This window comes from Mobula birostris, chromosome 11 (assembly GCF_030028105.1).
Source record: "Mobula birostris isolate sMobBir1 chromosome 11, sMobBir1.hap1, whole genome shotgun sequence".
Taxonomy (NCBI): domain Eukaryota; kingdom Metazoa; phylum Chordata; class Chondrichthyes; order Myliobatiformes; family Myliobatidae; genus Mobula; species Mobula birostris.
The window spans coordinates 30,614,838-30,629,187 of record NC_092380.1 but is presented as its reverse complement, the minus strand read 5'-3'; positions in this window follow the sequence as shown (position 1 = coordinate 30,629,187).

Genomic DNA, 14,350 nt, shown 5'->3' with positions numbered 1-14,350 from the left:
TGAGCACTAGCACTATACACAGCACGTGCAGTGCGCCAAAATTAATCAAATTACTGGGCAATTATTTAAAAGTGTGCATAAAATGTCAGAAGGAGAGGGCTAGAACTGCAGAGGCACACCATTTTGGATGCTCGCAGTCACTGGAGGGGCATCGGTTCTGGAGCTTCATGTTGGCAGGGGTGATGCACTGTTAATTAACTGTTGACTCTACAAGGGTAACGAAACAATAGAGTTGGTCATTGGCTTCTGGAAGAAGTGGGAGGTGGGGGTGGGGGTTGGGGAGAGTACACATGCTTCTGTCTACATCAACGATGTTGAGATTAAGAAAGTAGAGACCATCAAGTTCCACGGACTGAACACTGCAGAGAGCTATTTATGGACATTGCAAGAACCAAATTCCCTGCTAAGGACTCCGTCTATGTTGCTCTCTGCTTTCAGTGAAGCAGCCTAAATAATCAAAAGACCCCACCTACCCGATAAATTCTCTCTTCCCCCCTTTCCCATCATGCAGAAGATACAAAAGCTTGAAAGCACCCACCACGAGGCTCAAGGACAGCTTCTACTCAGCTGTTACAGGACTATTGAGTGGTTCCTTAGTAGGAAAAGATGGACTCTTGACCTCACAATCTACCTCATTAAGTTGCACCTTATTATTTACCTGCACTGCACTTTCTCTGTAGATATTACACTTTATTCTGAATTGGTATTGCTTGATCTTGTTCTACCTCAATTTGATCTGTAAGACGAGCTTTTCACTGAATTAGATTATGAGAACACTCAGTCCTCTTTTATTGTCATTTAGAAATGCATACATGCATTAAGAAATGATACAATGTTTCTCCAGAGTGATATCACAGAAAACAGGACAAACCAAAGGCTAACACTGACAGAACCACATAATTATAACATAGTTACAGCAGTGCAAAGCAATACCATAATTTGATGAAGAACAAACCATGGGCACGGTAAAAAAAAGTCTCAAAAGTCCCCGAGTTGATTGACTCCCGAGTCCCCGATAGCAGGCGGCAAAAGGGAGAAACTCCCTGCCATAGACCTCCAGGTACCATCAACCTGCTGATGCCTTGGAAGCAGCCGACCACAGCCGACACTGAGTCCATCCATTAAAAAACATCAAGCCTCCGACCAGCCCCTCCGATACAGCCTCCTGAGCGCCATCCTCTGCCGAGCGCCTTCGACCTCACCCCGGCCGCTTAAACAAGCAAAGCCGAGGATTCGGGGCCTTCTGCTCCGGAGATTCCGGTTACCACACAGCAGCAGCGATAGCGAAGCGGGCATTTCAGAAGTTTTCCAGATGTTCCTCCGTACTCTCACGTCCGTCTCCATCAAATCAGAATTGTGCACGGTCCTCTACTTGACAGATAACAGATATTCATCACCGGAGAGGCCGCGTGCGCTGCCGTCGCGTCACCATCTTCTCCTCCTCATATATCTTGGTACACAAGTACCTCCACAAATATCTCGGTACTTGTGACAATAGATTAGATTAGATTCAACTTTATTGTCATTGTGCCGAGTACAGATACAAAGCCAATGAAATGCAGTTAGCGTCTGACCAGAAATGCAAAGAATAGTGTTATTTACAAAATAACTGCGAATAAAAAGTAAATGCTACAGCACACAAATATAAAAGTACTGAGACAGTACAATATGGGTGCAATACTGCTTAGTGCTGTGATGAGAGGTTCAGCAGTGTCACTGCCTCAGGGAAGAAGCTCTTCCTGTGCCTGCTGGTGAGGGAGCGGAAGCTCCTGTAGCGCCTACCGGATGGGAGGAGAGTAAAAAGTCCATGGTTAGGTTGAGATGCATCCTTGATAATGCTTTTCGCCCTGCCCAGGCAGCATTTATGGTAGATGTTCTCAATGGTGGGCAATTGGGTGCCGATAATCCGCTGGGCAGTTTTCAACACACGCTGGAGTGCTTTGCGGTCCCATACAGGACAATTGCCATACCACACTGAGATGCAGTTGGTGAGTATGCTCTCAATGGTACAGCGGTAAAAGTCCGTCAGTATCCTGGGACAGAGGTGAGCTTTCTGGATGCTCTGCAGAAAATAAAGGCGCTGTTGCACCTTTTTGATCAGGATGGAGGAGTTCAGGGACCAGGTGATATCCTCAGAAATGTGGACACCAAGGAATTTGAAGTTTGATACACGCTCCACTATAGCTCCGTTGATGTAGTTGGGGACGTGAGTGTGGCTCCTAGCATGCCTGAAGTCCACAATGATCTCCTTGGTCTTCTGGGTGTTCAGGGCCAAGTTGTTGTCGGCACACCACGCGGCCAAATATATAAATCAATATCCTAATTTAGAAGGACAGTTCTGTTCTATTTGATCTGGGAGAAGATTACAAGATTTTTGGGGAGTCTTGTCTTCGTTTCCAATTTGAATTATGTTGTCTATTTTCACAGATTCCACTCATAAGAACAGGGTGATGGCACATCTTGTGCATATGTCCTGAACTGGTTTTGGCCATTGCATTCCCTTATGCCACAGCAATAACCAAACTGACTGTTGATTTGAGGAGGGTCGTGGTCCACCCCAAATGTTTTATGCCTCATGGTGCCAGAGACCCGGGTTTGATCCCAACCGCGGGTACTGTTGATGTGGCGTTTGCACGCTCTCCCCGTGAGGGCATACATTTCCTCTGTGTGCTCCAGTTTCTTTTCATATCCCAAAGGTGTAGGTCAACAGGCTGCTGTAATTTGCCCTTGTCCACAGGTGAGTGGGAGAATCTGGGGAAGATGGTTATGTTGTGAGAACAATAACTGGGATCGATGTAGAATTAGTGACATTGGGTGCCAGATGTTTGGTGCAGATTTAGTGCACCAAGACACCAAGAATCCGGTATGAATCCATGATTCAAAGTTCAAAGTTAATTTACTATTAAAGTACGTATATGTTACCATATGCTGCCTGAGATTCACTTTCTTGCAGGCATTTACTGAAAAGCAAAGAATTTCAATAGAATCAATAAACACACACACACACACACACACACACACACACACACACACACACACAGACTGACAAACAACCAAGGTGCAAATGAAGACAAACTGTGCATGTGAAAGAAATAATTAATACCGAAAACAAGCCGTAGGGTCCTTGAAAGTGAGCCATAGGTTGTGAAATCAGTTCATTGTTGAGGTGAGTGAAATTATCTGCACTGGTTCAGGAGCCTGATGGTTGAACTGTTTCTGAACCTGCTGGTGGAGCCTAAGGTTCCCGTACCTCCTTCTCAATATCAGCACCAAGAAGAGAGCATGGCCTGGATGCTGAGGGTTGTTTGTGATGGATACTGTACTACTTTCCTGTGTTGCGTTCTTTGTAGATGTGCTTAATGGTGGGGAGGGCTTTGCCTGTGGTGGACCGAGCTTTATCACCACTCCTTATTCAGCAGCACGATAGTATAGTGGTTCCCGCAATGTCTTACAGTAGCAGCAACCCAGGTTTAATTCCTACAGCTGTCTGTTAGGAGTTTGTATGTTCTCCTGTGACCACATGAGTTTCCTCTGGGTACTCCAGTTTCCTCCCACAGTCCAAAGATGTACCATTTGATAGGTTAATTGGTCATTGTAAATTGTCCCATAATTAGGCTAGGTTTAAAACAGGGTTACAGGGCAGTGTTGCTCAAACGGGTGGAAAGACCTAATCGGCACAGTAGCTCAATAAATAAACAAACAAACAGATTTTTGGAGGCTTTTCCACTCTTTGGCATTAGCATTTCCACACCAGGCTGTGATGCAACCAGTCAGGATACTCCCCACTGTGCACCTTTAGAAGTTTATCAAAGTTTTAGATGGCGTACCAAAACAGTGCAAACTTCTAAGAAAGCAGAGGTGCTGCCGTGCTTTCTTTCTTGTGGCAGTGCTCCACGTGGATGTGTTCACTTGTGGGGAAGGCTTTGCCTGCGATGGACTGGGCTGCGTCCACTACTTTTTGTAGAGCTTTGGAGGTTTTTAAACCTGGGGGAGTTTACAAAGAGAAGAAAGGTGAGGAAGCTGAATGTCAACCCTTTGCAACCATCATTCAAGAAGACTCTACAACGGGTAGTCAAAACTGCCTACCCTGCTCATGGACTGCTTGTCCCACACCCATCTAGATGGAGGCTACGTAGCATCCACGCCAGGACCACCAGACTCAAAAACAGTAACTTTCCCCAGGCAGCATGGCTGATCAGCACCTCCACCCAATAACCCACCCTTCCACACCCCAACCACCACTACTTTATCATTTCCTGTCAGAGTCATCTTATGTACAGACACTGCTGTGCTTAGGGTCACTTTATGGACATACAATCAATCTATGTATACAAGCTATCATATGTATTTATATTTATTGTATGTTTTTAAAAAATTATGATGTTGCTTTGTTGTGCTGCTTCAGATCGGAGTAACAATTATTTTGTTCTCTTTTATACTCGTGTACTGGAAGTGACACTAAGCAACCTTGAACTTTGAAGATGAGAAGCCAGTGATTAACAAGACTTTAGCTGCTTCCAGTGGATACTTAACCTGTAGTGAAGCACTACGTCCTCCCCTTCTACCCTGGTGCACCCTTTCATTCTTCCATATTTCACATATTTTACCTTGTCTTTTATACTTTTGCTGTCTCTCTAATTGTATTTGATTGATCTACCACAAGATGGATTGATCATTGAGTTTTAGGCGTAACCCATGCTTCAATCGATTGGAGTCAATTTGCTTTGCTGCGCCCACCACCCCTGCACTCTCCTAGCCGCTTAACGGTGTTTTATCGATCACATCAGCCAGCTGCAGATGAGAAAGTCAAATTCAGTGAATTTCTCCCCTCACCACATCAGTGGAAAATACTGCAGTCTACTCCAGTGAGTCTCTACGCTTCTTATTTTCTCTGAATTAATGGAGATCAGAACTCGGAATGTTTCACCGATCACGAATGCAAGCAAGTCTAATTGGGTCGCTATTACATTTAGTGCTCTTGAAAAGGTTTATCAGCTGAAGTGAAACCAGCCAGCAATATCTGTCTTTTTCCACTGGGGCCTGGATGGATTGGTGTGACAGTTAATAGCGGTCTCAACTGATGTACGAATCATTCTTAAATAAAGCTGGTGATTAGATTTCCGGCGGAGCAGGAGGAGAGTATTAATTAGTTGAAAGGCTACGTTAAAGGCTGCTGATGGTCAAAGAGCAGCAGGCAATCTGCTGGAGGAACTCTGACTTGGACAGCATCTGTGGGAGAGGAAACAAATGGTCACTGTTTCGGCTCAAAATCCTACATCAAGATGGGATGCAGAATTTCAACCCCAAATGTTGACCATTCCTGTCCTCTATCACAGATGTTGCTCAGCCTGTTGAGTTGTTCCAGCATAAGACACAAGAGCAGATTTAGGCCATTCAGCCCATCAAGTCCGCTCTGACATTCCATCATTACTGATTTATTACCCCTTTCGACCCCATTCTCCTGCCTTCTCCACATAACCTCTGACACCCTTGCTAATCAGGAACCTATCAGCCTTTGCTTTAAATATACCCAGTGACTTGGCATCCACTGCCATCTGTGGCAATGAATTCCGCAGATTTACCACCCTCTGGCAAAGGAAATTCCTCTTCATCTGTGTTCTAAAGGGACACTCTTCCGACGCTGTGCGCTCCAGTCCTACACTCCCAATGAGGCGAGCTATCATGGCTTGCAGCAGGATCTGGACAGGCTGGAAAAATGGGCAGAAAAATGGCAGATGGAAATTAATGCAGACAAGTGTGAGATGTTGCACTTTGGTAGGACCAACCTGGTAGGTCTTATAGTGAACGGTAGGACACTGAGGAGTGAGGTGGAACAAAGGGATCTGGGAATACAGGTCCATAATTCATTGTAAGTGGCATCACAGGTAGATAATGTCATAAAGAAAGCTTTTGGCACATTAACCTTCTTAAATCAAAGGACTGAGCACAGGAGATGGGATGCTATGATGAAGTTGTACAAGATGTTGGTGAGGTCTAATTTGGAGTATTGTATGCAGTTTTGGTCACCTACCTACAAGAAAGATGTAAACAAGGTTGAAAGAGTACAGAGAAAATTTACAATGATCTTGCCAGGTCAGGAGAACCTAAGTTATAAGGAAAGAGTGCATGGATTAGGACTTTATACCTTGGAACTTAGAAGTTTGAAAGGAGAGGGTATCCCAGGGTACTTAAGGAGGTGGTTTTAGAAATTGTGGATGCATTGGTAATCATTTTCCAATGTTCTATAGATTCAGGATCAGTTCCTATGGATTGGAGGGTGGCTAATGTTGTCCCTCTCTTCAAGAATGGAGGAAGAGAGAGAACAGGGAATTATAGACCGGTTAGCCTGATGTCGGTGGTGGAAAAGATGCTGGAGTCAATTATAAAAGATGAAATTATGACACATCTGGATAGTAGTAACAGGATCGGTCCGAGTCAGCATGGATTTACGAAGGGGAAATCATGCTTGACTAATCTTCTGGAATTTTTTGAGGATGTAACTATGAAAATGGACAAGGGAGAGCCAGTGGATGTAGTGTACCTGGACTTTCAGGAAGCCTTTGATAAAGTCCCACATAGGAGATTAGTGGGGAAAAGTAGGCACATGGTATTGGGGGCAGAGTACTGACATGGATTGAAAAGTGGCTGGCGGACAGAAAGCAAAGAGTAGCGATTAATGGGTCCCTTTCGGAATGGCAGGCAGTGACCAGTGGGGTACCGCAAGGTTCAGTGTTGGGACCGCAGCTGTTTACAATATATATTAATGATTTAGATGAGGAAATTAAAAGTAACATTAGCAAATTTGCTGATGACATAAAGCTGGGTGGCAGTGTGAAATGTGAGGAGGATGTTATGAGAATGCAGGGTGACTTGGACAGGCTGGGTGAGTGGGCGGATGCATGGCAGATGCAGTTTAATGTGGATAAATGTGAGGTTATCCACTTTGGTGGTAAGAACGGGAAGGCAGATTATTATCTAAATGGAGTCAAGTTAGGAAAAGGGGAAGCGCAATGAGATCTAGGTGTTCTTGTACATCAGTCACTAAAAGCAAGCATGCAAGTACAGCAGGCAGTGAAGAAAGCTAATGGCATGCTGGCCTTCATAACAAGGGGAATTGAGTATAAGAGCAAAGAGGTCCTTCTGCAGCTGTACAGGGCCCTGGTGAGACCACACCTGGAGTACTGTGTGCAGTTTTGGTCTCCAAGTTTGAGGAAGAACATTCTTGCTATTATTGGACACCCTGGAAGCAGGAGGCATGTTCCCACTGATGGGTGAGTCCAGAACCAGAGGCCACAGTTTAAGAATTAGGGGTAGGCCATTTAGAACGGAGTTGAGGAAAAGCTTTTTCACCCAGAGAGTGGTGGATATATGGAATGCTCTGCCCCAGAAGGCTGTGGAGGCCAAGTCTTTGGATGCTTTCAAGAAAGAGATGGATAGAGCTCTTAAAGATAGCAGAATCAAAGGTTATGGGGATAAGGCAGGAACTGGATACTGATTGTAGATGATCAGCCATGATCACAGTGAATGGCGGTGCTGGCTCGAAGGGCCGAATGGCCTACTCCTGCACTTATTGTCAAAATTATGAAAGGCATAAATAGGGCAATGCAAGCAGGCATTTTCTACTGAAGTTGGGTGGGACTACAACCAGAAATCATAGTTTAAGGGAAAACAGTGAAATGATTAATGGGAACACAGGAATCTTCTTCACTCAGAGGGTTGTGAGAGTGTGGAATGAGCAGATGGTGCATGGAAGCTTGATTTCAACATTTAAGAGAAGTTTGGACAGGTACCTGGATGGTAGGCTATGGCGGGCTATGGTCCCGGTGCCGGTCGATGGGAGTATGCAGTTTAAATGGTTCAGCATGGACTAGATGGGCTGAAGGGCCTGTTTCCATGCTGTATCTTTCTATGACTATGACTTCCCCACTATTGGAAACATCCTCAATGTCCACTCTATATAGCAGATGCCAGAGGAACTTAGCAGATCAGGCAGCACCCATGGAAAGGAAGAAAGAGTTGATATTTCAAGCTGCAGCCTTTCATCTCAACCCTGGTCAACTCTTTAGTCCTCACCACAGAGGCTGCCTGGCCTGCTGAGTTCCTCCAGCATTTTATGTGTGTTACTCTGGCTTTCCAGCATCTGCGGAATCTCTGGTGTTTATGATGCGTTGCTCTGAATTCCAGCTTCTGCAGTCTCTTATGTCTTCTCTGATGGAGAAATGGACCCAGTTAGCCTCGAGACTGGCTGCTGCCCTCTGTGGAATGCAGGGGAGGAGTGGGGTGTGAGGGGACAGCATTTTCAGCACCTTTGCTCAAACTGGAGACAATGGAGACTGCAGATGGTGCGATCTGGAACTATGAACAAAATGCTGGATGAACTCACTGGGTCAGACAGCATCTGTGGATGCCCAAGGGGCAGGTTGAGAGCTCGCACAATCCAATAATGTAAACAGCAGTTTTTTTTCCCCAATTTCAGGTTTTCCGCACCTCCAGTGCTCTCCTCCCATATGCACTCACATGCAGCTTTCATCTCCCTCACTGCTCCCCATCACCCAAACAGTTCCATCAGTCAATCAACCCATCCTCTATCTGGTTCCACCTATCACCTCGCAGACTCTGTCAACATCCCGCCCCCACTTACTTCCATCTGCCAATCATCCCCTCCCCCCATCTTGTTCCACCTATCACCTCACAGACTCTGTCTACATCCCCCCCCAACATAGTTCCATCTGCCAATCATCCCCTCCCCCATCTTGTTCCACCTATCACATCGCAGACTCTGTCTGCCTCCCTCAGCACTGTTGGATACTGGCAATCTTTACTCTTCTCTCACAGTTCTGATACAAGGTCTCGACCTGAAACACTGAATTATACCTTTTGTCTCCACAGATCCTGCTTGACCCAGAGTTCTTCCAATGTCCTGTTTTTTGACAAGAAAATGTAGAGCATGTTACTGCTCACTGCTAACTCAGACAACACATTTCACTGGATGTTTCGATGTACGTGTGACAAATACAAGGAAACTGAATTAAAATCTGCTTCGTTAAGGATTAATATCTAATAAATATGCAAATCTGTGACTTAGTTATGCATGGAATGAGGACTGGAAAGATTCCAGATGCGCCTTTGAAGGGTCAGGAAAACTGGCAGAGCTTTTCCTCTGCCAATCTGGCCCGTTGCCGACAATAGCCAGGATTGTTTGACCATCCAGTGTAGCTGCTTCTGTCTTTATTTGTGCAATAGATTCGTCTGAAACAGGGGTTTCTCTGAAACTCTCTGGGAGCAATTCCACTCACATGCCCAGAAAACCACTGAAAGGGTTAATGGATGTGGGACCAATGAGTGGACTCTCCCTTGCAGAGCGGAGCAACTATAGGTCAGTCAACCCCTTGAACATCTCCCACCATTTAACCAGATCATGGCTTGTCCAATCTTGACCTCAACACCAGATTCTCACTCTCAGTCATAGAGCACTCCAGCATCACAACAGGCCATTTGGCCCATTTAATCCAGGCCTAAATATCACTCTGTGTAGTCCCATGGCCCAGCACTTGGACCACTGCCTCTATACCCCTCCCATCCATATGCTCATCCAAACTTCTTTTCAACGTTGAAATTGTACCCCGCATCCACCACTTCTGCTGACAACTCATTAAAACACTTCCACCATGGTCTGAGCGACAAATTTCCCCCAAGACTCCCTTTAAATATTTCACCTTTCACCCTTAACCCATGACATCTATTTGTAGTCCTACCCAACCTCAGTGGTAAAAGCCTGCTTGCATTTAGTTTATCCATACCAGTCAGTTTTGTATATTGGGCTGGCTGGTGGCGCAATGGCGTCAGCGCCAGACTCCAGAGCGAAGGCTCCCGAGTTCGAATCCAAGTCGGGCCACCCCTCGAGCATGCTTTCCATCCCTGCCGGGTTGAGCATCGAGCTAGCCACTTGGTCTCATAAAAAAAAGGGTTGAGTCAGAAACGTTCATATCGTGACCCGGTTAATCCGAAAGGAGAACAATCCTGACACCACGCACCAGACAAGAATGGCTGACTGTCTGGTGCGACATGCAAAATGAATCAAAAAAGTTTTGTATACCTCTATAAAGTCTCCTCTCAATCTTCTACATTCTAAAGAATAACGTTGTGTCTTAGTCAACCTTCCGCTAAAACTCAGGTCCTCAATTCCCAGAAGCATTGTTCTAAATTTTGTTGGCACTCTTTCAGCCTTATTTACATCTTCCCTGTAGATAGGTGACCAAAGCTGCACACAATACTCCAAGTTAGGCCTCACCAACATCTTATACATTTTCAACATTATATGCCTGCTCTTGTACACACTGTGATTTATGAAGCCCAATTTGCCAAAAGTTTTCTGTATGACTTCATCTACTCGTGATGCCATTTTCAAGGAGTTATGGATCTGTATTCCCAGATCCATCAGTTCTACACCACAATCCTCAGTGCAAGCCCAACTTTGGTTTGTTCTCCCAAAGTGCAACATCTCACGTTGTCTGCCTTAAATTCCATCGGCCATTTTTCAGTTGATATCTCCAGCTCCTACTGTCAAAATCCTACTGTCAGCATTGATAGCTTTCTTTTATCTTAAAAAGTCTCTCCCCTCACATCTCCTGATTCAAGTACAGTATCTGTCCAGCTTCACCCTCGAGATACAATTCAGAGCAGTACTATACAAGAACAGGCCCTCCAGCCCAAAGGTTCGGCTCTGCTGAACATACAAGTCAATGTCAACCTAATCTTTTCTGCACATATATCCTTCCAATCTCAACATAGTCACATACCTGTTTAAAAGTCTCCAACACCCCTATCGCATCTGCTAGCGCGCCCAACCCTGGCAGTGCATTCTATGCACCGACCAACTCTGTAAAAAAGCCCACAGGTCCCATTGAACAGATTCCCTCTCATCTGGAATGCATGCAATATTCAATGACTACTGAACTCTAACTCCCTAGGGTAGTGAATCCCAACGATACCACAACCATTCAGAAATACATCCCCACATTGCTGAATGGATTGGAACCAGAAGTTAAGTTAGAACACAACTGTGGACGAAAGTAGACAAACAGGTAAATAGGCAGGGACGGACAGACACAGATAAAGGAGCAGAGACACACATACACAGGTAAACAGGCAAAGGGACAGAGACACACAGACAGGTAAACAGGCAAAGTGACAGAGACACACAGACACAGGTAAACGGGCAGAGGAACGGAGACACAGACAGGTAAACAGGCAAAGTGACAGAGACACACAGACACAGGTAAACGGGCAGAGGAACGGAGACACAGACAAAGGTAAACCGGGAAAGGGACAGAGACACACAGACAGGTAAACAGGCAAAGTGACAGAGACACACAGACACAGGTAAACGGGCAGAGGAACGGAGACACAGACACAGGTAAACAGGGAAAGGGACAAAGAAACACAGACACAGGTAAACAGGCAAAGGGACAGAGACACAGGTAAACAGGGAAAGGGACAGAGACACACAGACACAGGTGAACAGGAAAAGGGACAGAGACACACAGACACAGGTAAACAGGCAAAGGGACAGAGACACACAGACACAGATAAACAGGCAAAGAGACAGAGACACACAGACACAGGTAAACAGGCAAAGGGACAGGGACACACAGACACAGATAAACAGGCAAAGAGACAGAGACACACAGATACAGGTAAACAGGCAAAGGGACAGGGACACACAGACACAGATAAACAGGCAAAGAGACAGAGACACACAGATACAGGTAAACAGGCAAAGGGACAGAGACACAGACACAGATAAACAGGCAAAGAGACAGAGACACACAGATACAGGTAAACAGGCAAAGGGACAGAGACACACAGACACAGGTAAACAGGCAAAGGGACAGAGACACACAGACACAGGTAAGCAGGCAAAGGAACAGAGACACACAGACAGGTAAACAGGCAAAGCGACAGAGACACACAGACACACACAGACATATATACACACATACAGATTCAGGGGAAGAATCAGATGTGTAAACACAGTGTGATTCAAAGTTCAAACTGCAAAGTAAATTTATCATCAAAGTACGTATACAATGTGTAATCCTGATATTCATTGTCTTGCAGGCAAATTCTCTAAATCCATTGCATAATATCCAGAATAGAATCAATGAGAGACCGCGTCAACTTTGGCCTTCAGCCAGTGTGCAAAAGGCAACAAACTGTGCAACACTTTGTAGCAGACCGACAAAAACCTGTATACGCACACACACACACACACACACACACACACGCACACACACACGCACAGACACGCACACACACACACACACACACACACGCACACACACACACAGACACACACACATGCACACACACACGCACACACACGCACACACACGCACACACACACGCAGACACATACACACGCACACACACACGCACACACACAGACACACACACACGCACACACACACGCACACACACACGCACACACACACACACACACGCACACACACAGACACACACACACGCACACACACACGCACACACACATGCACACACACAGACACGCAGATGCAGACAGATGTATGGATACACTCACACACCTACCCAGATGGCCATACAGATGCACTCACACATACACAGATAGACACACAATATTGATGCCCTTATTAACTTTAACTTTCTTAACCACAATAGAAGGCATCCTACTTATAAATTCCCAAGCGCTGCTAACAACAGCTCGAATATAAAAAGCGGAGTGACTTGGCAGCCATAATAAAATAAAAAAATAATGCAAAGGATTTGAAGGAACTGGGAAAATGATGATTGTGGGTTCTCTGAAGATGACCTACTGTGCTTCACAATAGCAGCATAGATTTAATACTTTGTGAAGAGATTTAGCCCATCTCTAAAACTGGCTGGCTTCCAGATAACTAGAATCGAGATCAGCTGCAAATCAATATAATAAAACATATCAACCAGCAGGCCATCCTATGTTACAGGCATCAATGTGAAAACCCCGTAGGGCTATTAAAAATTGTTTTCCCATTGTGCATATAGCTCCAAGATATCTCTGCAACTGTGGACGGGAAGCCCCTGATTGCCAGGTCCTGGACATCAGTGTAACCCCACAGTTGGACCTTTCTCACCAGCTCTCCAATGCATTACGATGAAAGTAGATTCAGATTACCTTCAGTTGTGGCATGTACATTGAAACGTACAGTGAAATGTGTCGTTTGTGTCAACAGCTAAGACAGTCCAAGGATTGGCTGAGGGCAGCCCGCAAGTGTCACCATGTTTCCAGCGCCAACATATCACGCCCACAACTCACGGTCCCTGACCTGTACGTCTCTGGAACGTGGGAGGAAACCAGAGTGCCTGGAGGAAACCCATCTGGTCACAGGGTGAACGTACAAACTCTTTACAGGCAGCGAAGGAGTTAAGTCCCAATCAGTGATCGGTGGCTCTGTAACACCTTACGCTAACCATTACACTCCTGGCTGTCCCTGTATGGGAAAGGCGTCGTTAAGCCTAGAGCAGCACAAAACGGATGTGCAAAGCAATGAGGATGTTGTCGGGACTCGAGGGCCCGACTTACAGGGACAGGATAAGAAGGCTTGGACCTTATAAACAAGAGAAAATCTGCAGATGCTGGAAATCCGAGCAACACACACAAAATGCTGGAGGAACTCAGCAGGTCAGGCAGCATCTGGGAAAAGACTACATTCGATGTTTTGGGCTGAAAACCTTCAGCTGGAGTGTAGGAGACTGAGTGTTATGGACATGTATAAAATCATGAGGGGCACAGACAGGGTGAAGGCACACAGTCCCTTTCCTAGGAAAAGGGAATTAAAATCTAGGGTACGCAGGGTTAGGGTGAGAGGGGAAAGGCTTAGAAGTGATCTGAGGAACATCTTTCTCACAGAGAGGCTGGTACGTACATGGAACAAGCTGCCGGAGAAAGATTTTGAGGCAGGTAGAATAATAACACAAGAGACAATTGGTCAGGTTTGTTGCTAGGAAAGATTCAGTGGGAGATGGGCAAACATGGACAAATGGTCATCTTGGTTGGCAATGATGAAGGGCTTGTTTCTGTTCTCTATGACTCTAGGACTCTGATTCCACAAAGGAGCACAGATTTGATACAGCAGCATCTCAAAGATTAGTTTTTATCTACTATATGTACAACGAATCATCAAAACATAAAGTGAAGTGTATTATTTGTATCAACAACCAACACAGCACTGTGAGAAGCCTGCAAGTGTTGCCATACTTCTGGTAGCAATGTCGCATGCCCACAACTCACTAACCTTACTCACACATATTTCTGTGGAACATGGGAGGAAACCAG